Source organism: Meles meles, chromosome 19, assembly GCF_922984935.1.
Source record: "Meles meles chromosome 19, mMelMel3.1 paternal haplotype, whole genome shotgun sequence".
NCBI lineage: Eukaryota > Metazoa > Chordata > Mammalia > Carnivora > Mustelidae > Meles > Meles meles.
Window position 1 is genome coordinate 14,868,222 of NC_060084.1, and position 23,169 is coordinate 14,891,390.

Below are 23,169 nucleotides of genomic sequence, written 5' to 3' on the forward strand. Positions count from 1 at the left end.
ATCTTCCTGAGTTACAAGTGCGCAAATCTACATGAAATCAAAAGCTGGGGAACTGGCCTCATTCCCAACACAAATGTTGCGTATTTTGTGGTTAGGAGTGGTCTAGTCCACCCTCTGCCATCGTACTGGAGCCCTCTGAGCTCCAGATCCTGTCAAGACGGAAAGGAGTCAGAGCTTCGGTCAACTTCGTAGCCACCACCCACCCTCTGGGCCCAACTGATCTAAGGGACATTTTTAGGAAGAGCATTAAGCTTCAAATAAAACCTTCCAATATGTAGAACCAGCTTTGTCTGGGCAAAAGGAGAAAGGAGACAGAAGTGGGTGGGTCCAGAATACGAGACAATGGGGACAGGGATCCCCTGACATCCTAGTCACGGGGAGGGTGACGTGGTAAGGTACAATCAGAAGAGAAGGCTGAAAGCCATGACCCTGTGCAGACTCTCCAACCAAATGTGGAGAACCACTCCCACCAGCTTCCATCTGGACAGAAAAGATCCCCCATTACTCCTCGGGACCCTTCCCTCACCTGGCACAGGTCTAACTGTTCATTGCCATCTGCAAGCTCAGCCCTGCCCATCTAGCCTGTGGCTTGATACTGAGGTCAAGTCTTGTGATTACCTTACCAGGTAAAGCCTGTGTAGCCTTACATTCTTGCTGCCCATACTCTGTGGCCTGACACTTTCTTATAGGGACACCTAGCCCTTGGCTGGGAATTCCATACACCTCTGACCGCCTTGCCTGGACCTCCCTGGACTTCCCCAAGTTCAGCCCACAACCCTCCCCTTCATCACATACATACAGGCCTCGGCCCCATCTGAAGAATTTCCACCTCTGGCTTTCCTTGGGCAGCCACGAAGGACAAGGAAGCCACAGGCTGAAGCCTGGCACAGAAAGGGCAGGAAAGTGACAGGGGCTGACACAATTCGCTCTCCTCCAAGTCCAAGCACTGCTGCCTCTGATTTTTGCTCCTTCTCCACTGCCCACAGACACCATGAAACTCAATGACATGACAGACTGACTCTTAGATGTGGCAGCTGGCTTCTCACGCGAGGTCAGTGGCAGCCAGGTTCAAGAGCACCTGCGCTTTTGCCTATGGGATGTTGAAGACCACTAGGGCAGTCTTTACTAACATTACATCAAAGCGGTTGAGCCACTGGATATGGCATGCAAGCTCACCCCCAGCTTCATACTTGCTTATATATATATATATATATATATATATATATATATATATATGCAGAGGCACACGTATATACATATTTAAAATAAAACAGAGAAGTTAAAAGAAAAAAAAATGGAAAATCAACCTAATCACGTACACCACCACCTCTATCACTGGCAAGATCCTGTCCCCAAAGTTTCTGCATGACTGTCACTCGGTCATTACCTGGTCCCTAACTACCGGCTTGATCCAGGGAGTCAATCCCAGGTGCTCCTAGGGTAAAGTGTCCCTGTTGTCTTTGCTTCATCAAGAGAAAAGGGGAGCATCAACATTAACCAGACCAGACCCGGGGACAGCCAGCGGAGGGCTATAATCTCCAGGGGCATCAAAATCTATCTCCAGCATTCTGTCATCTTCCGGCTGGCCAATGCACCTCAGACACTCAACTGAATCCTACGAGATGTCCCCAGATAGGCATTTTTCTAGGAGTAAAATGTGGATCACAAAACAAATTCTCAGAGTCCCAGGAATGCCCGTTCCATGAGGACGTAAGCACTGCAGCTCCCAGTTCAATTCCACACTTGTCCTCCTCTGCTGAGGAGAGTGGAGGAGGAGTTGAGGGGAGCAGCGGACAGAGTCCCGGCAGAGAAGAATCAGAATCATCACTCTTAACATTCAGAGGTCCAAGCCACGGCTGAAAACCCACTACTGTAACTGTTCTACACACCACCTCCTAAAAAATAAAAATAAAGGAAAGAAAGAAAGATGCCTTTAAAAAGATGCCCTAGCCTCAGGATTCCCTGGTTAAAACCCTTCCTTCTGTTGGGCGCCTTGCGATGAAAAGCTTTATCTGACTTTCTGGCGAGCTGTCAAGTTCGAGCGCTTGCCTGGGCTGGCACCAGAGCAGTCTCCCCTCCGACGGTGGAAGGCACGGGCCCTGCCGGCAGAGCAAGGGTTAATGGAAGCTGACCGCAGCACAGTTGTTAAGGTAATCAATACCACTGAGATACTAAAGCAGCATAAGCCACAATATTGATTGCCAAGCAGATGATAAAACTGTTTATTATGATAATTGCAGGGTCCCTGCAAGATGCTCCCAGCACTTCCTCAAGCTGTTTACAAAACTAATAAAGATTGGCCATTTCAAGGTCTTCCATTTTAACCACCTCCCTCCCCCAAACACCTACCCCTGGCCCACCACCAAAAAAAGCCGGACCTCGCCCCCGGGGCTATTAACACGTTCCACCCTGGGACAGCATCGGAGCCTGTCCTGGCTGTGTCATCACTCTCTCTCGGAGCCTCTGAGAAGAGGCCTCTCCTTCAGCACCTCGCCCTGCCCCCAACTTCAGGAAAGGGAGGCCGGAAGCACAGCCGACTAGACACTCAGGGCGTTGAGATTTCCTCCTCCGAGCCCACCATGTGATAATTATGGGGTTTTATTGATGGAGGGGGCTGCTCAGGGCTACTTGGACGAACATCCATTTGTTACAACACATTTAAGAAACCACATCACCTTGGTTTGTAATTAAAACTTCTCTGGAGAACTTGGTGGCCGTGGAAACTAACTGAACACGGCCAAATGCCGAGTTCAAAAGGCACATCCACAGACACAACCCAACGGTGACTTTGGCTGCCACCCTAGGCTCGCGTCTCAGGTTCTGTGAGGCCCGACACAAAAGCTTAGTTTTATTAATAGTGGAAATTAATTCCTTCTTGGTCGCAGACACAGCCATCTGCTTTGAGACCCAAGTTTTCCCATTTAAAATACTGCTCACAATGATTATGATGCATTTTCCAGATAAACTAGATGAACGTGGAGATTTTTTTCTCAGTAGAAGTAGACATCTCCCAGGTGCCATGATATTCTTCAAAGTGATCAAGGGAAAACCCATTCCATCTCGTCTCGAGAATAAGTGAGATAGCAAAGCTTGCAGATACACTGAAAGTGTGCTTCCAGAGTATGCAAGAGGGAAAAAGGAACCCAAATTTTGAGAAGAACCCAGGAGCCATTCCGTTAGCAATTAGAAGGCAAAACACCCATCCCTCAAATTCCACCTCCTTAAGCTCTGGCTCAGTCCATACCAGCCAATAGGATTTTACCCACAACAGAAGCTGACTGGACTTGACCTTCGAAGCCACATCTGCAACTTAGAGGACACTACTCTAAGAGTTCATGGGCCAAAGATGATCGGAAGGAACTTGTTCGCCCTCCCCAATCAAAGCATGGAGTAATCTTTAACCACTGCTCCTGCCTCTGCCTTGTTCCACCACCTCAGCTTAGGGAGTGAAACCTCCAGCCTCTGGATTCTCTCCCCTTTCAGCTATACCTCACAGCCCTGAGAGATCACTGCTCACGGAGCCTGCCTATGCATACACATGCACGATTTAATACTGTGGGCCAGCAGAGACTCGTACCTCCTCTGCAGGCACCTGTCTGCTCCACCTACTCCCAATCACACAGAAATCAGGGGACAGCAGCCAGTTTTAAAATCCTCTTGCCAAAGACCTTGCCATGAACTTACAGATATCACAGCATGGCTGGAAGGGATGCACCAAGATTAGTTTAACCTGGTTACCTGCTCTTGCAAGAGCCGACTTGGCAACCAGGAAGAGTCGAAAAAATCTGAGGCTTCCCCATGACCGCATTTCATCAACAATATACTCCTAGGCAAAGGGGCAGAGCACAATCGTCAATGGCTGAGCCCTCACGGGACGCCATGCTCGCTCACCAGATGCCCCCATGGCCCACGTGAACAAACACATTCCCATGTCTGATACCAAGAGAAAGTTGACTATTAAGTGTTACTAATTCTGCTGTTACCTTTTAACCTCGCTTACACATAGAAATTGTACTCGCAACAATACCTTGAACAAAAAAACATACCTTCAGAATGATATGGTCCACACTTGGAAACCCGCCCAAAATGGCCAGCCAAGCCTGCCTAAGTGCTAAGGCCCATTTAGGAGCACTGTAAACCATTAGGGCCATTAGCTCTAATTTGACCTCAACAAAATAAATCAACTCACTAGGAACAAATTTAGAAGCTTTCCAGAGTCAAGTTCTCAAGCCCTGAAGACCCACGAGCACAGTCAGTCCATCGAAGCGAACAAACGCTCAACCTCTGAGCTACTCTCCTGGGCCCCACCTTCCCTGCAGCCTACCGATGACAGCAGGCTCAGGGGGACCAGGAGCCAAGCTCCTCCTCAACCCACTGGATCAGGAAGTCGCGACTCGGGAGAAGGGAGAGTCAGCCTTGTCCTCCAAGTCAGAACCCACTTACCATTGTGGTTTAAGGGATTCACTTTTACCTCTGCGTTTACGTCACAGCCAACCTTCCATCTGCACGGCTCTAAGTGCCCTCTTTCAAAGCATGGGGACATTCAGATTTATTTTCACAATATGTTCATGGGCTTTCAACTACGCCGATTCTCAGCTCCAGGTCAGAGTTCCCCTAGTCTTTCTATCTTTAAATGGGCAGGCATCATATACATTGAGAACCACGACCCTCCCACATTAATACGTGTGTCAACACAGTAAATAATCTTTCCAACAAAACTTATAACCATCAGCATATACTCTAAATAAATTTAAATCTCAAAACCATCCTAATTTTTCATCTTTATTCTTCCCTGATAATTACTTACTGCATTTTTTAATACTGATGGCACCGCCTTGACGAAGCAGCAGCAAGTGGAATAAACTACAGCACCATCCAATTCCACCAGCCAGTGAGAGAAGAGAGCTGAGGACACACATGCTGGAGAAGCAGGCAGTCCACGTAGAGGAGTCAACAACCTTTCAGTTGTTTAAATGCAAAAACATACCGTATCATCATTTCACTCATCTGCACAGGACAGAAGGAAGAAATAAGTAGGAAGGATATTGGCAAAACAAGTTAGCAGTAATAGGAGAGCTGGGACACAGCACACAGAGTTCTAGAACCCAAGAGTCTAAATTGCTTAAAGCTGAGTAATCCTTTCCAGCTCCACCCAGCATGAATTTCTAGGTATCAAATTATATGTTAATTACAAGAACGTGAAGTTATATGGGGGGAGCAGTGTTCGTCAGCATGCGGGGCGGGGCGGGGGGTGGGGAGGAGTTCAGTAAAATAGTTTTGTAAAGCCTCTTTCATGCACAGGCCTGGGACTCCTTGGCCCAGGAAAAGAAGAGGAACCAGAGGCCCACGTTCTGGCCTCAAACCTTCCCCTGACTACTTCCCATGGCACGTTCGTTAGACCCCTCCAGCCAAACCTTCTTAACTTACAAAGTAACACAGGGTCCTTTTCCTTTCTGAACATTTGTTACACCAATCAAAAAGTCTTTGGTCCAGGTCCGTCCATTTCAGACTCTGTCCAAAGAGGGGCACACGCCCCTAACGACAGTGGCGTGGGGAACAGTGCTAAACCTCCCAGTGCTGTCCCTCAGCCATTTCGGAGGGTCAGGAAGGCACAGCATCCTCCTGGGGCCGGGGAGACGCGCCGTACCTGTGACAAGACCCAACAAGGAGTTCCTGAGCGGCTCTGAAGCTGTGTCTCAGACTGCAAGAACGTTATCAACATAACACATTGTCACCCTGCCTCCGAGGCCCCCACTGACCACATACTGATCTCTCCCTGATGGGAAGGGCAAACACTGTGGGGAAGTCCAGGCCTGTCCCAACCAGGGCCAGGCCAAACAGACAACTGGAACCACGCCCTCGGGGACGTTGCCCCAGCTGCTTAACAGAGTTTAAAGATCCACCTGTGAGAAGCTGAGCCTTCTTCCCTTTCCAGTCCTTCCCACTGCAGTCCACTTCTTCTAACACTGTGACCAACAGGCAGATACAGGACTTTGGGATGGGTCAGTAATTAAAAAAAAAAAAAAAAAAAAGACATAACACAGCACAGAACAGGCCACAACCATGTGCCTTCAGCTGACATCCCAGCACAGAGGCCATTTTAAAGCTGTAAGTTCTCAACCTACTTTGGACCCCCAGACATACAGCAGGTGTAGAGACTGCATTTGCCCCGCGTGGCTCTAAGAGTTAATAAGACAGTGAGGCACGTGGCACAGGAGACGCTGGGTCAGCCTCAGTGTCCAGGCTCAGAGCAGCAGGGAGGCTCACCCACAGCCCCACATGTCACGAGAAAGCAAAGAGGACCTGAGAACAAGCACTCGCAATTCCAGGCTAGTGCCTTTCCCACCTCTGCTCTCCACTAGCCACGGGGTGACGGCAGGCAGTATGTGGATGAACGGTTTAAATTTGAATCATTATCTATGTAATACAGAAACCAATACAACCAGCCCCAAGCTCGTGGGGGATTACTGCTTAGGGATGATGCTAGAGCAGGTATTCAGGGTTTTAATGGGAGAGCCGACGGAAAGGAAAAATAAGGCAACAACGCAGTACAGGTGGTAAGAAGATAGAAAGGGGGCTCTCTCGTAGGCCCTGCTCCCCCCACCATCACCCCTGCCACTGAGGGGCTGAACTGCCCCTTCGAACAGTCAACTAGGAAAAGTCAACTAGGAAAAGTCACCAGCTGGCACCTCCTGGCTTCCTCCATGTACCCATCTCTGAAAGGAAGGGCTTCAGCCCCCTCCGGGCTTTCTGAGAAAGGTTGTGAGAAGGGTTACTGGCCTCCCTGACCCCTTTATAGTCATCCATGGCTCCCTTCTCCCTCTCCCATCCCCCCAGCAAGGACCATGAAGCCCGGAGCTGGCCCCCACAGCCTTCCCTGCTAATGCCTTCTTCCTTGTACAGCGATCACAAGAGGCCTGGTTAGTGAGAGGACCTCAGGCTGACCTTTGCTGACAGGCTCCCAGCTCCCTCTGTAAACTGATCTAATGTTAGGCCGGGTAATTAGCAACCAAGTAGTAATTGCAGCTTCTAACTATGTGGGACCAAGACTGCAAAAATTCCCTGAGGGGGAGTGGGGGGTGGACTAGAGGCCCTGCAGGGGACCCCAACCCACACAGAGGCATCTGCGAACAACCAAAAGGAGAGACTCGGCACCACTACTGAGGGAGGCCAGCATTTTCCAGGTTTCAGTTAAAGTGGGACCTGGGTAAGGAGACAGCTAAAAAGGAAACCGGTAAATAAAGGAGGGTAACTAAAGAAATCCATGGCTTGCCTAGAAGAGCCCATGCGGGAAAGTACAAGCTCTCAAGGCAGACAGTCATGCTCAAGGAACTTCCACCGCAGCCACAGAAGGAACACGGCAAGTGGCCTCCAGAAACAGCGGAAGAGAAATGTGAAGAGGCAGGACGTGCGACAACAGCTCCACGGCTGCCCAGCCTGCATCCCCTGCCCAGGCCACCCCCCTCACCCACTCAAACTCACAGTCCCCTGCCTCCCCCAACAGCATGGCCACCCCGTCCTGGGAAAATCCCAGCTGCGGGGCTATGTGGTTACCCCAAGCGATCTGTAGGATCACCTGCTGGGAACACACAGGTCGTGTGTTTCAGAGTGGTATGCTCAGTCCCCGCAGAGAAACACAGAGACGGGCATTTCCAGGTACAGCAGACTGCCCTCATCATGACTCTGAAAAGAAATGCGGCTGCACAAAAAAGAACTTGGCCAGAAAGACTCGAGAACTGTCCCTCTTCCCATACACTGGGGCCGAAAGAATCCAAGGGCACAAGAGTACGTTCCCTTCTCCCTAAGGAAACCCTTGGGTCTGGGATCCCACCCCATCCCGAACTGCTGTCCTGCAAAAGCCATTGCACTGAACTGTCATTGCCCAGGAGGACTGCTGAGCCTCTCTCCTCAGGGGCTGACGTAGCTTTTCCGCATGGACTAGAGTCTCTGCCCATGTGAATTACACTCAAGACTTCCTCAAACTTCCTCTCCTCGGCCCCTGCACCGCCCAAGCCCCCCCACCCCACCCCCGTGCCTTCAAGGCGCTGAATCCAGTGACAAAAACCAGGGTGAGAGCAGTCCACAGCACTAACAGACCCTCCATTTCCTTCCCCAAACAATTAATACACTTAATCACTACAGCCCCCACGGCAGGCTCCTCAGACACCCCTCTATTAACACATCCCCACCATGAGCAACAGCTCTCCACCAGGATCCTTCTGTTCCCCGTCACTTTCTCATTTTTTAATCCACAACGAGAACTTTACACCACACTGGGGTTTTGTTCTCTCTTAATCTTTTATGAGGGACCTTATCAAAAGCTTTTAGAAAATACAAGTGAATTGATGCCTACCAGGTCATCTTTATCATTTGAGAATTCTTTATGAAGAAATTACAGACTTGAACGTTGTAAATGAATATTTAAGACTCAGCATTCACTTGGACACGCAAGTCTGACTCTTCCACGTTTGAGTCGCCGTGTTAGCTCCGTCTTTGGAAAGGCTCTCATCTGCCTGTTAGGAAGGAATGAGGCCCTTCCCAACTTCCTGGTGTGGGATCCCCGCGAGACCTTCTGGACCTACTGAGTACCAGAGGGACATACGGTGTGTCAAAGAACCTCAAGCCAAGGAATGAAAGTCACTGAAGCAAGGAAGGCCCGGAGGCAGGAGCCCGTCCGATTTCGACCTTCCCCCAGGTGGATGGCAGGTAAGCAGCACGGCTTCTGTGCATCACAGCTGGCCAACGCATCCACAGGGAGCCAGCGACAGCTTCTCGATGTTGACACCACGTACGCTCGCTCCCTCCTAACACCGGCTAGTTGTTGCTACTATTTCTAATTAGCACTCCGCAACAAATTCAGGCCCCAGTGCAGGGACAGGTTTCCCCCTGATGGATCAATTATAAATGCGCATGGGGTGGGGTACTTCCTGGTCACCCAAAATCATTTTGTCAGCAAGTTCAAAGGTAAACCATCCAGTCAAACACTTCTCTCTTCAAGAGCTGCCTCTGGGTACCATTCAAAAGCTGCAGTGCGATTCTGAAATCCCCCGTCTGAAAGCCTTCCTGTCGAGTCAAAGACGGGGGAAGGTAATCCACGCTTATATTAACACTCGGCCTCATTACTGGGGAAATCCTCCGTCTTCAGAGCACACACATCCGCTTCCACAGCCACATCTCATCCAAGGCTCTGCTCCCATCACCAAAAAATGGAAGCAGGGTGCCTGGGCCTATGGCCAGAGGAGCTGTGCCTGCCTCATCCCATGACATACTGGCGAAATTCACAAGTCCAGAAAATTGTCTCCAGAGTCCAGAACGCTGGGAAATTCTTTGTCCTTGAGGAAGGCCATCAATGTCCAGTCCTCAATGGACTTCTGTGAAAAGGGTCACCATAAATGAGTTTATCAAACTCTCCTTTTTCAGCACAGACCTCTCCAACCTGGGTGTCCTAGCGGCTGAAATGGGAACTGCAGGCCTAGCAGCTCCATTATGGCAAGGGGCCTTTCAGCCTGGACTTAATGAGCTCTTGCAAGGAAACAGGAAGTCTATAAAGTAATTTAAATAACTTCCAGTCCTGAAATAAAGGAAATTAAGCCGCTGGCACAGACCACTCTGATAGACACCTTTTCTGTCCCTCCAATCACATCCACAACTATAGCTGCCATATTCCTCTCCCCAAAGCCAGCCCCTAACTTCCTCAAAGATGAATCCTACAAAGGCTATCAGTCACTCTCAGAGCACTCCAAGCTGCTGCAGAAATTGTAGGTGAGGGACATGGCATGGTGTGCACAAAGCACACAAGAATCAGGCCCCCAAACCCCATGTTGAGTCCTGACCCTCCCTAACAACATGACCTTGGGTGAATCATGTAAGTTCACCAGGCCTTGGCAACTCACCACGAACCCAGGAGAGGTCCTGGTCTGGGCAAATGACCTCTGAGATTGTGAAGAGGGTCAGAGGAGCCCATATGAGAAAAGTGCAAACTGAAAATGCAAATAAATGTTTGTATTATTCCAGCCACCAAAGCCCTTAAGCTCCAGAATTTTTCAATTTTCTGTTCAAGAGGCACTGTGCTATCCTTGTCCTCCACTTAACTGTGACTATTCATAGGTTCTCCTAGTTTTCCTAAGCTCCTAAATGTAGGTAATTATTTGTGTGGGTAATTACTAGTCCAGCTACACGTGGCTTCCTTACATGTGGCTTTTTATCTTTGGTGACCCCATGTGTATAGGCCACCAGTCACCATCTAGTAGGTTCCCAACAAAGGGTCAGAATCTACAGCCCATGCAGTTACCCATTCATTGTCAATTACCAATATGCTAACAACAGTCCATCAACTCTGTGGAAAGAGATCAACCTCGTAACAACATTCATAACCAGCTATGAGTATGCAAGACAGGGTGGGTGCTCGGTTCCTCTCCCCACCCTCACCACCCCCTCCATGCAAAAATGGTCCCAATTTCTCCCATGAAGAGGCACTGTCCTCCACGAAAAGCAAACCACAGTCACTATGGCAGTTTCACCTGGTAAACCTAAGCTGCTGGCTGCTAGAGACCATTTCTGGCCACGGAGTTAAGTTGACTTTATTGATAATAATCAGCCAGATACAGACTGGTTTAACCAGTACTCTGGATGCAGGATCACAGGAAAGACACACTGAAAAGCAGCTCAGAGTCAATCTCGTTTTGCTAGCCCTCTAGTTATTACGACTGACAACTGGTATGGTGAACCCTTGACCCTCTGACTCGTAAAAACCATTCCTTGTTGCCAAGAAAGCCTCCCCACCACTCTCTGTGCATGAGGGCAAGATCTGGTGCTCTTGAAAGAGAACAGGAGGGCCCTGGTCAAAAAGGGATGCTCCCAAACCAACTGGGAAAGGAAATCACCAACATAAATCTAACTTTGCTTTTTAAAAAGGCATACCTTCTTCACCAAAAGGTTCCCTTTGAAACTGCTCCTCAGCGCCCATCGATGATAGTGGGATAAAGTCTTAACAATGCTGAAGAATGGTGCGGTCTTGCCGGTGGGCCTGGAACGACTGACTGGACTGAGAGGGTCCAGAGGTCCATTTGAGCAAGAGCAGTCTTCCCCTAAAGGTCCCTCCATTGGGTAAGAGTTCTTTACCCAGGAGGGCTATTCTAGCACTTGAGCAATAATGCTCAACCCCCTGGGCTTGCCATGGTGAGGCCCACCAGCCCCTGCATATCTAATGGCACTCGTGCCTCCCCAAGAATGTGGGGCGACTTGTTCTCCTAGCTGTGGCAAATGTCCCATCACTTTGCAGTCAGAACCTGGCTGCAGGGACGCAGTCTGACAAATTTCTGTCCAGGGTGGGTCAATGTGAAACCCAAAAAGAGATGGTCTCCCAAAGCATTTATCACAGGACTCCTGACCAGGAATGACAATGAGCACACGTTGGGGTCTCCCTTGTTCAGCCATCCTTCATCTAAGATGGGAGCCACATAGTCGGTGGCACGTGCAACTCTTTGTCTCAAGATTGAGTTCCAGCTCCGCATCGGGTGTAGAGATAACTTAAAAAATAAAATCTTTAAAATGGGAGTCACATATATAATCCTAAAACTTCTTAGCAGCCTGTAGGTTAACTAAGCTGAATTTAAATAAGACATTTTTTTTAACTTAGGCGAGAAAAAAAAATGTCTTAGTAGCCACATTAAAAAATTATGATTTTTTAAATATAATCCTATACGGCTAAAATCTTCTTTCAAATGTAATCCATGTCCAATGCCTCAAAAAAGGATATTTCCCCGTTGTTTTCATACTAAGCCCTGGATACCTGGTGTGTATGCCCCCTACCACACAGCTCAATGTGCACCAGCCACATTTTAGGTGCTCAGCAGACACACGTGGCTGGTGGCTACCCAGTGACAGTGACCTAAGGCCCTGGTCTCCTCTGCTGATGAGAACCTAAAACAGAACTCTACTCTGGCCTCGCTGTAATAATTCAGGCTTGTTTTTCCCACTCACAGACTTCGCAGAACCCACCCCTACTTCAAGATTCTTTCCCACGGCATTTACAATTATATTTGGGCGACACGTCAAGAAGTTCAGCTGGCTGGGCCTGGAACGAACAGATTTTCAAGGAATCCTGTATAACTTATCTGGTCAATCAGATCTTCTCTCCAGGGCGCGTCCACTACTCAACTAGACCCCTGGGGTTTCTTAATTTAAAATCCTCGCAACCCTCTAAGTTGAACATTCACGATGGTATGTAGTTAACTCTGTGGTGGCCGCATGACGTCTCTGTGTTGGTGTGTCCTCAACTGTGACAGACTGCTTTGTAAACTCAAGATCACACTGATTTCTGCCCTGGGTGCACAAAATACCCACGTCCCCAGACACAAAGTTACAGAGCATCACCCACCAAGGCTGCATCTGTGGGATCCTAAGACACAAAAGGACTTGGGCCAAAAAAAAAAAAAGACTTGGGACGAACCCACCACTTCGGGAACTGCTATAAACAGAAGAAAAATGTTTCCATGGAAGATAAAATACAGGGGCAAGGTTCTCGGCTAAGCCCACCTGACACATCACAGGCCCTATCCAGAGGACCACAGGATTTGCTCTAGAAAGCGACACTCAACTACGAGATACTGCTGTATGCTCATCCATCCAGACTTAGCTCAAAGAGCAGTATAGCCAAGGGGAAACTAAAATGCACAGAAAGTAGTCCCGAGTCCTGGCTTAGGCAAGAGAAAGTGTGTGCCACGCCTGCAAGGCAGAACTGAACCGGCTGAGGCCAGGATTTTGCTCCTGGAGCCCCCAGGGCCCAGGCCTGACTCCTGAGCCTGGCAATGAAAAGGGCCATGCTCCAACAGGTGGATGGCTGCCCGCAAGAAGTATCGTGGGCAGGAGAAGAGGGGAAACCACCCTCTGTCCACGCTGTCTGCTGGCATCCTCCCATCCCCGAGGGTCCCTTGACCTGTCCCCAAGGCAACAGGGAGAGGAGCAGGAGGCACAGAGCACGTGGAGAGAGGAAGGAAGGAGGCGGCTCTTCTTGGCGAGCTGATGGGTGTGAGTGGTGAGCATTAATTAAAAAGCCATCCGGGAACAATGGTCTTTTCATATTTGGAGCCTGTTCCGCACAAAGCTCGGCTTGTTCTAGGGGGAGGTAGCTGCTTTTCAATTTTTTTTCTTACTCATTTCCGAGGGTTGTGGCAATGTCTGGCACCCGGCTCTCTCCAGTGGAGTGTCCCCAACCAGAGGCTGTACCAAGCAGGCCTCCTGGACTTCACAGGTGGCGGCATTTGGAGACCGAAAGGCGAGCAACTGCGGGGAGGTTAGGCCCTTTCAACATGCGGGCTCCCAAAGAGCTCCCGGGCGTTTCCCTAAATAGCTGCCTAACCCACGGAAACACACACACTGGACGTTTTCATCCGCCAAACGCCCATTTCCCTCTCAAATTACCCTAGACACGCCACACCCAGCAGACACGGGCGAGGAGCTGGGTGTCTAACAGGCCGGCCAACACACTCCATGACCAACACTTCCCTGGAGCCACTGCAGGCACGCTGCACGGTGGAACGAGACCCTCGCCACTCTGCAGCCCACTCCTGCCGGCTCCGCTCCACACGGCAGACTGTCCTTAAACCAGGGACAGGGAAGGGGCAGGAGCTAACACTGAGTTCCTAAGAGGTTCCCCACCCTTCGACAAACCACCAGCTCTCCCAGTCCTTACACACCCTGGCGGGCCGGCCCCTCGGGTCCCACCTCCTGATAGTCGCAGAGTGGTGTAACTCTCTCCCCGGCAGTGTGGGCTGTGCACAGTGACTCACTTCTAACTGCGAGTCTGCGAACAGAGCCAGTCACTTCCGAGATGAGGTTACGAAGAGACTGGAAGTTTCTGTCTTCTGCACCGCCTTCCCGTCTCTCTGATGGAGCCTACGTGCCACGCCGGGTGCTGCTCTAAGGAGAGGGCCACGTGGCGACAAACTGAGGGCAGCCTCCTGCCAAGGAGGAGCGCAGGCCCTCCACCCCCCAGCCCCGGAGGAACTGCATCTTGCCCATGACCATGTGAGTGAGCGAGCTCAGAGGAGGTCCTTCCCCAGCCGAGACCTCAGGTCAGAGTGCAGCCCCCGCTGACGCCGTCACTGTACCCCCAGGACAGATCCTGAGAACAGAAGGCCCAGCTCAGTCCCCTCCAGATTCCTGACCCACAGAAACCGCAGGATAATAAATGTTTCTTGTTTAGGGGTAATTTGCTCTGTAGCAAGAGAAAGCTAACACTTGCCCCTCGGGTTCACAAATGAAAAGGAGAAGGTCTGGGTGAGCAAGCGGCAGGGCTGGGATTCTCACTGAGGCCAGACACGCCGGTCACAGCCACCCTTCCCCTTACCATGGGATTTGAGCAAGGCAGCCTATGTCTCCGTCCCCGGAGCTATGAAGTAACAGCACTCGCTGGGCCTCTCCATCACTACAGATAACACAGACACCTAAAACGCATGCCTGGCTCGGGTGTCCAGCTGGGGTGCCCGGCCGGCTCAGCTGGAAAAGCATGCAACTCTAGATCTTGGGGTCATGAGTTCGAGCCCCATGTTGGGCATAGAGATCATTTAAAAATACATAAGTAAACTTTTAAAATAAAAAAGAGAAACACAGGCCTTAAAATAAGACATCAGATTCCTTTAGAAGGTCAGATCTAAAAGGAGAGCTGGGAGACAATCTAGTCTAACCTCCTCCTTTTACGGAAAAAGAAACTGAGACCCACAGTCATAAAGTAGCACAGACAGAATTCAAATCCTGGCGGAGATGCCACATGACTCCAGGGATCTGGGAAATTTCAGCCCAAACATGCTCCACATACTTCTCATTTGCTGGCCAAAAAATCCCCTCGGTAACTCTGACCTTCTCCTTCGGCATGCCGCTGTCCATTACCATCCTGTGGCGGCCCATCGGCCCCTTGACATTTCACCCTCTAACTTGGCAGCTTCTCCTCCACCTGTCCCCCTAAGTCCTTCTGCACAGCGATAGGTTACAATAGGTAGACAGTGGGCCTCTTGGTTAATGTGAGAACAGAAAATCCTCATTCCCAGCTTGTGCTGAGGCACAAACTGAGTTTACTTTGAAATTCTAGGACACACCAGGAAGAGGACAGAGCATTTCCTTCAAGAAACCTCAACTGGCCAGAGGTGTTCTCGAAAGTCCAATTCCACAAGCTTGCCCATCACTGACTAAGATTTCCATTATTTTTACGAACACACACTCCAGACACTTATAGTCAAGATCAGAAATATTTAAGACTAAGGAGCCTACGGACATTTTGTGACGCATTCTTGCTAATTTTTTTTAATTAGGCTCTTGTTAATTCTCCAGATCGAATCTTCAGAAGTCTTCTAGATGTGGCCACAGACCAGTGTTACTCAAGTAATTCTACACTCTATCAACTTTTATACATATGTGTATCTTATTACAGAAGTAACAGATGTTCACTATTCAGAGTTCAGAAAACAAAATATTAAAAAGTAGCCTGTAGGGCGCCTGGGTGGCTCAGTGGGTTAAGCCACTGCCTTCGGCTCAGGTCATGATCTCAGGGTCCTGGGATCGAGTCCCGCATCGGGCTCTCTGCTCAGCAGCGAGCCTGCTTCCCTCTCTCTCTCTCTGCCTGCCTCTCTGTCTACTTGTGATTTCTCTCTGTCAAATAAATAAATAAATAAAATCTTAAAAAAAAAAAAAGTAGCCTGCATTTCTACCATCCAGAAATAGCCACCCCGTTAATATTCTGTTATATGTATTCTTTAGACTCTTCGTAGTTTAAGAATTAAATTGAAGTTCTAGGGTACACACAGCCTCCTTTAATTTAACATCACTGTTTTCCCACATCAATAACCAGGGGACAGGAGTTTTAAATAGCCACAAAGGAATCTGCCATATGGATGCGCCGAAGTTTAAATCAATCCCCTGTGAGAGATTTACATTGTTTCCATTTTTCACTCTTATAAATGTCTATAATCAAATCTTTATTTATAAATTTCTTTCGTGCAACTGGTGATTTCTTTTTTATAAATGAAGGGGCTGGGTTACCAGTCCTATTCTAGAAACTAAGGAACAATTAGCAAAAACAAAAACAAGAAACCCCCCCCCACACACACACACACCCCCCTTGTGAGGCTAATACTCTAGCAGGGGAGGCAACTGAAGTTACCAAAGGTAAAAATAGTATTTTAAAGGCGCCTGGGTGTCTCTGTTAAGCATTCAACTCTTGATTTCAGCTCAGGTCATGATCTCAGGGTCGTGAGATTGAGCCCCACATGGGGCTCCCTGCTCAGTGCAGAGTCTGCCTGTCCCCTCCCTTCCCCTCTGCCTTTCCCCCCAATACACACTGGTGACTCTCTACTAATATGACTAATACAAGCTTTTAAAAAACTATATAGTATTTTATTAGGTAACAGGCTCTGGTAAAAAGGGAAAGTCAGGACAGAGTAAAGAGAATCAGAAATTTATGGTGAGAAACCTACAAATTTAAATAGACCTCATTTTAAAGTTCAACACACACTGCCAAATTACTTTTCAGGAAGTGTGTACCAACTTCTCTACCTCCTTACCATAGCAGAGTATTTTGCTTTCTAATAAATTCTTCAGGGAAAACAAAAACAAAAACAAAAACCTCACTGGTAATCAACTAAGTTAAAACAAGGAGCTTTATCTATTTGACTCTTCAAATGGAATGGGCAACCTGGATTTATCCTTCATACGAGTTATTTACCCATTCATATTTTTCTTACCTATTCATATTCTTTGCTCACTTTCATTTTTAAGATTTTAAATTAAAAAAATTTTTTTAAGATTTTATTTACTTCTTTGACACAGAGAGAGAGAGTGCACACTAAGCAGTGGGAGCAGCAGGCAGAGGAGAAGCAGGCTCCCTGCTGAGCAGGAAGCCCGACACAGAGCTCGGTCCCAGGATTCTGGGATCATGACCTGAGCTGAAGGTAGACGCTTAACAACTGAGCCACCCAGGCACCCTAAGATTTTTATTTCTGAGTAGTATCAACCCCCAACATGGGGCCTGAACTCCTGACCCTGAGATTAAGAGTCACGTGCTCCACTGAATAAGACGCCAGCCACGCACCCCACTTTGCTCATTTTTCTACTTTGTGTATCACTGCGTGTCACTGATTTTAAGAGTTCTTTACATGTTAAGGATATTCAGGACAAACTGTCAAATATATATGTTTTCAACATCTTTTCCCAGTCTGTCCTATGCCTTTAAATTTTACTGTTAGTGCCCAGCATACAGAATTTTTTTTAATGTAGTAAATCGGTCTTTTCTGCTATGGTTTCTTCACTGCAAGAATTAGGTCTAATATATCTCCCTGTCCCACATTAAGATTAATATTAACCTATCCTTTCTCATAGCTCTTTCACAATTTCAGTTTTCCTTTTACCTCTCTAATATATCTGGAATTTATGGTAATATAAGCTGTGAGGAATGGCTCTATCTTAATTTTTTCCCTATTTGGTTATCTAAGTATGCTACAACAATTTATTGCACAATATACAAGATTGTGTAATGCTACAGGCAGTAAAGCACGGTGTCAGAGACCAATGGTTTTGCTGTCAATCAGATCAGTGTTCAAGTCTGAGTGACTCTAGGCAAGTCACTTAAACTCTCTGAACACAAGTGAATGGAGCTATTCATAGCGTCTACCTCACACATTTCTTGCATAGATCAAATGACCTAAGTTCCTATGAGAGTGTTTAGCATAAAGCCTGGCACTTAGAAGTACTGAAAATATGAGCTTTTATTATTTTAATTCCTCTCACTTACTTGAAATGCTACCTTTACCAAACACGTTTCTATTTGATTCCACCGTATTGAGTGGACTCTATAATATTTTCTAACTGAGTTTTCCTGGTACATGAGAAAGCTAATGATTTTGGAAATTTTGCTTTGTAACTGAATTCTTATGCTTAAATCAATTTAAATGTGTAATGGGTGTTCTAGGAAGACAACAACATGTGCAAATGATTTTTGTTTCTTTATAACCATTATTTGACTTCGGTTTGTACATTCTGGCCAATTCAATAAGGTAGGAAAAAAGAAATGAGCACCGTGGGAAATCTGTATTTTGTTCCCAGTTTCATTCTGCTGCCTCTCACCGTTCGTCGGTGAGTTTCCAGTTGGGAGCATTGGGACTACTGGTTTCTTCATCAAATTAATACAATCTCTTCATAGGTTTTTTGTTTTTTTTTAATTCTAAGCAAACTAGGAATAAGGATATAAAATGATCAATTTTTTTAATATATATATTATGTTTTTCTTCTTTGTTCTACTTAGGTGATGGATTGATGAACAGACATTCTAACGTTAAGCCCTTCTTACAATTCTGGGATAAACCGTATGTGGTCATGATTCTTTCAAAACACCACTGAATTCAATCTGCCACTGTTTTATACGGTGTTTTTGCATCTATACTCATGCCTGAGCTCAGTCCTCAGCCCTCTTTTTGTGTCATCTTTATAATGATGTTGGGTTCCCAGAGTTATGCTAGCTTTGTTTAAAAAAAAAAAAATCAACTGGAATGCTTTATCTCTTCTTCTATGCTCTGAAACAGTTTATTTAGCAGGCAATTATTTTGTCCCCCAAAGTTTAAAAGAACCAGTCCATTAAACTGCTTGCATTCAGAGTTCTTTTTGCAACAAATTTTTTTTTAATAAGTGTTCAGTTTCTTCTCTAGTTCCTTGTTTCAAGTTTCAGACTTCTGAGTCATTTCCCTAGAATAGCCATGTCAACTGAGATTTTCAAAACTGCTGTATTTTAAGTTACTTTATTTTTGTTATAAAATAATTACTTCAAATATAACTTATAATTTGCTACTCTTTTTCCATCCCATAAACTCATTTTTAGTTTTGTGTTATTTGGGTTTTCTCTTTTTTAATGAGGCATGATAGGGGTTTGCTCTATTTCCTTTCGTTTTTTTCTCCCAAATACAGAGCTCTCAGATTTCCAACTTCAGTATGTTTGCCTGTTTTCTAATTCATTAATGTTACTTACATCTCATTAGGTTTTATTCTTTCCAACTTTGACTTGAATACTTAATTCATTTATTTTCACTTTCTCTTACGTAATAATGGAAGAATTTAAAGCTATGAATGTGCCCCTGAGTATAACTTTGGCAATAACCCAGACACTCAGGTATCGAGAGTTCTCAGTATTTCCCAATGATTCTGTGGCAGTAACTTCATCTCCTATTTGACTCAAGTGATTCAGGAGCATATTTTTACATTTCCAGGTAACTGGATTTCCCTAACGGTTTTCATACTAAGTATTCTACAGAGGACAAAAACATCTCTGAAAGAAGCTCTAACAAAGGGGAAAAAAATCTTTTAGGCAGAAAACACTACTTAAGTAATGAAAAAAGTATTTTATAATGCTGTGACAGCCCTCTTCAAATGCATACCTCCTAGAAGGGATGAAACAGCAGGTGATCCTGGGTGATTGAGTGACTGTGGGGATGACTGCACAGGAAGGGAGGGAGAGGAAGTCTTCTCTGTACCTTCTGAAAATTTTATTATGGGCATGTATTGCCTCTTTAAAAATTAATTTAAAAAGCAATGCCATCTCTCAAAAAATGGAATTAAACCATCCCAGACAGACTTTGTAAGTATATAACCAAGTAAATTTCCATACTTTCTTTGATGAAATTTAGAGATTAGGTTCATTGAGCAAGACTTGGCTCCAAAATGATAAACATCTGTGGCTAGAGAAGGGAGGAGGAAAAAATAATTTCTAATTCTGGAGCCTCCAAGTTCAGAAGAATTAAGAGCTTCAAGGAAAAGGAAGTATCCAAAAACAAAAACAAAAAAAAAAGAAAGAAAGAAAGAAAGAAAAAAATTTTTCATCAGGTTTCACGGGGTCTACCATTTTGAAACCTGAATTCAAGAATGTTCAGCTGAGAATGTGGTCGAATTCCCAGTTTCAGCCTCAACGAGCCTTCCCCATCTTAGGAACACTCCACATGAGCTCTTGGTTGTTGCAGACTTCTCCACTGTTATTTAAAATGAGTTGTAATCCCAAATTAATACAATTAACTTCTGATTATAAACATTATGCCACTGTCCTTCCCACCAATTTTGCAATGTCGGGTTTCTTAAAAAAGAAAAAAAAAACAAAACCCATTCATCTGTTTTCCAATTTATGTTGAAGAAATCTGTTTCCCACTTTCTAGTTTCTGCAACTGGGAAATTGTGTATATTCTGCTACCGTATAATGAGGATGCCAGTAAACAGCCACCTGCCTGCATACACAACAGTTTGCACTGTATATGTAACTGCAAACACTACCAAGTTATGTACTCCTAGGAGTATTACTAGAGAAATGTTATTTAATGCCTCATCTACTTAAAAAAATATTCCATATGGATGTAAAATTAGTCTACTAGCCTGAATTCAGAGAAGATACAAGCAGTAGTCATTAATATAACATGTAATATATTATATAATACGTAACATAAAATGTAATTGCTTAAGATCTACACCATATTATATATGCCAGGATAAGGTAATAGCAGAGTTTAGGAACTCAGAATGTCTGCCATTACAAGGAATTAACTCACGGCTGGCTACCAAAATTTCACCCTGGTCCTGGGGCTGGAGGTGACTAGCAGCAGAAGTCAGAGCTGTCCTCAGCACCTCACTGGATCATTTAAGAAACTCTTAAAGGGACATAGCACCTTGGGACTTGGCTTGAAAGCACTGATTGGAGGGAAGCGCAGCCCCTTGAGAAAGGAGTACTTAGCGAGGCATTCTGAGAGCTAAGAGGCTGCAGGGCAACTCTCCCTGCTGGGGAGAGCCATCCAGACACCCTCAGAGCCTGGCGAGGAATGTCCAACTCTGGGGAAGGAAACGGCCCCACTCCCACTGATGGCCCACGTGCCAAACAGAGTTCCACACTCAGCACTGTGCCCCATTCATTCCCTTGCCTTGGTGAGCCCCAGAAGGTTTAGCAGCCACTGCTGCTAAAACAAAGGACAGATGACAGGAAAACTCCTGCCCTTTGGCCATTCCCTAGCAAAGGGGAAGTGTAAAAGTGCAGAGGGGAAGGGAGGCCAGCTGCACTAATCCCTTTCTGTCCAGCAGTAATTAATAGTATAATCCACATTTAAGATGCATTAAAGCAAAAATGCTGCATTATCAGAGTGCTCCGCACATCGCCCCGAGGCAGAACCTCCCCTGCTGACCTACAGAACCAGGTCACCTCATCTCGGCCTCCTCCTCTCAGGGGAGCGGACTCTAGACACCTCATCAAAGGACTGAGCTGGCAGCCAGAAGTCCTGGGCTGGCCGACGTGCTCCATGTCCATCTTCGGAATCCACCCCGTCGTCCAGGCTGTCTGGCACCCAGGCTCTACTCCGATCAAGGGGCTAGGACGCAACATTTTAAATATCACAAGTGCCCTGAAGTGAAGCTAAACCCCGAAATAATGCTGGGATAGTGTACAGAAGTGGGGCACCCTTTCAACTCAGTTTGGCGGGCTGCTCTTTTTATGGTGTTCCCTGGGTGTTCTGCACGAATCCCAGGGGCACCAGGTGCGTTTCTATCGCAGAGGAGACGCCAAAGGCTGCCTCGCAGGCCCACGGAGGAGGAAGCCCCTTCCACCTGGACGGGAACACCGCCCTCACGGAAAGGAGTGCTAGGAGCTCTTGCTGATGACACACAAGGCACAGCCAAGCTACAAACCCAAAGCCGGAGCCGCTTGAAAACGATGCACACGAAGCAGCAGAATCTTCTCAACTATGCTTTGTGGTCATGGCTGACTGAGAACTCGATCTCAGCTCTGCACCACCATCCCATCTCGTGGACTAGGTACGACTAAGAGCAGGCGGAGCATCTCACAGTCCTATTCAACCCCATCTCAGCTCCACCTCTGCACGGTGACGGAGCCGCGCCCGTGGCCAGCATCTGACAGGGGCCAGGAGCTCTGGCAACAACCGGCCTCCGTCCATCCCAAAGTGCTTCTGGGACCTCTTTTTTTTTTTTTTTTTCTTTCCATAATGTTGGCAACTGGATATTAAAAAAGAGGAATGTGATATAAATCACTTTCTCTCGAGTTTTGGGATCCTGGCATGTAGGACGGCAACCAATGACCTATACTTGTTCCAAAAATCGTGCCTTTATGATCCTTACCTAGAACCGAACACATTCCTCCAGAATGTTGTTTAATTGCTCCAACCCAAAAGGGGCGATTCCGGAGTTCAAACTAATGCTCCCAGGGGCTGGCTAAGGAACGAAGTATCATTTGCAATTGCACTTCTGGTAGAAAACGTCTCCATGATGGTTCTAGAAACATATCCCTGCGGTAAGAACATGCTCTCCTCTGAGGATGCCAATAAAAGTCATCATCCAGTGACTGGACATACCACCTGAGCACACACAGCCCATTCCTGACAACACGTCACAGACCTGCCACTCAGGCAGGGGAGGCGTCTGGCCAAGAGGTCATACAAGGAGCATAGGCGGAAGGCCGCCATCCCACTCACCATCATGGGTTGCCTGTTTGTACCCTGCAGCTGACCTCTCAAGTGCTGTCAGACTCCTCCAAAACTTTGCTCTCACTCTTACAACGCCTGGATTCTACCTCAGGAAACCTTCACGAACATTTTCTCCCTCAAGGACTACTCTTGGCGCCTCACCACATTACAATTTAACAAAACAGTGTTTGCATTATTTGGGGAGGAGAGAGGCTACCAAATTTCCTCTCAAAGCCTTCCCCTCCCTTCCCAAGGAAAAATCCTTTGCCAGAATAGGTACACTGCTTCAAGCTTTCACAGGAACACTCGGTGTAGCTTTAGCTTTTAGCTCCCCTCGCCACCCAACTCCAGCCCACGTGGGGTTTTCCTTCTCTGTCAACGGCACTAATTCCTCCACAGGCCCCCTGTGCTGACGCCCCCCCGCCAAAGATCAAAAACTTGTGAATATGCCACCTCGTATGGCAAATGAGACTCTGCAGATGGGATCAGGCAAAGGATCTTGGGAAGGAGCTCGGGGGGCCTGATGTCATCACAGGGTCCCTATAGCTCAAGAGAACTAGGTTAAAAAAAAGAGAGAGAGAGGATGCAAGAGAAGAGTCAGACAAAAGCAGACATGATGATGGAAGCAAGAGGTGGTATAATGGAGAAAGGGATTGTGAGCCAAGGAATATGGGTGGGTGTCAGA

At 47.0% G+C, this 23,169-nt stretch overlaps 1 protein-coding gene across 3 annotated transcripts in view; it reads right to left on the minus strand.

Annotated features, from left to right (window-relative positions):
* ZFHX3 (zinc finger homeobox 3) overlaps positions 1-23,169 on the minus strand; it is a 247,003-nt gene that overhangs the window by 181,313 nt on the left and 42,521 nt on the right. Inside the window, exon 1 of one of the 3 annotated variants that reach the window (XM_045987320.1) lies at positions 4,808-4,924. The exons of the other annotated variants lie outside the window; for them this stretch is intronic. The gene's annotated coding sequence lies outside the window, so the exon portion shown is untranslated. Of the gene's footprint in view, positions 1-4,807; positions 4,925-23,169 lie in introns of those variants that run through there. 3 annotated transcript variants of the gene reach the window in all.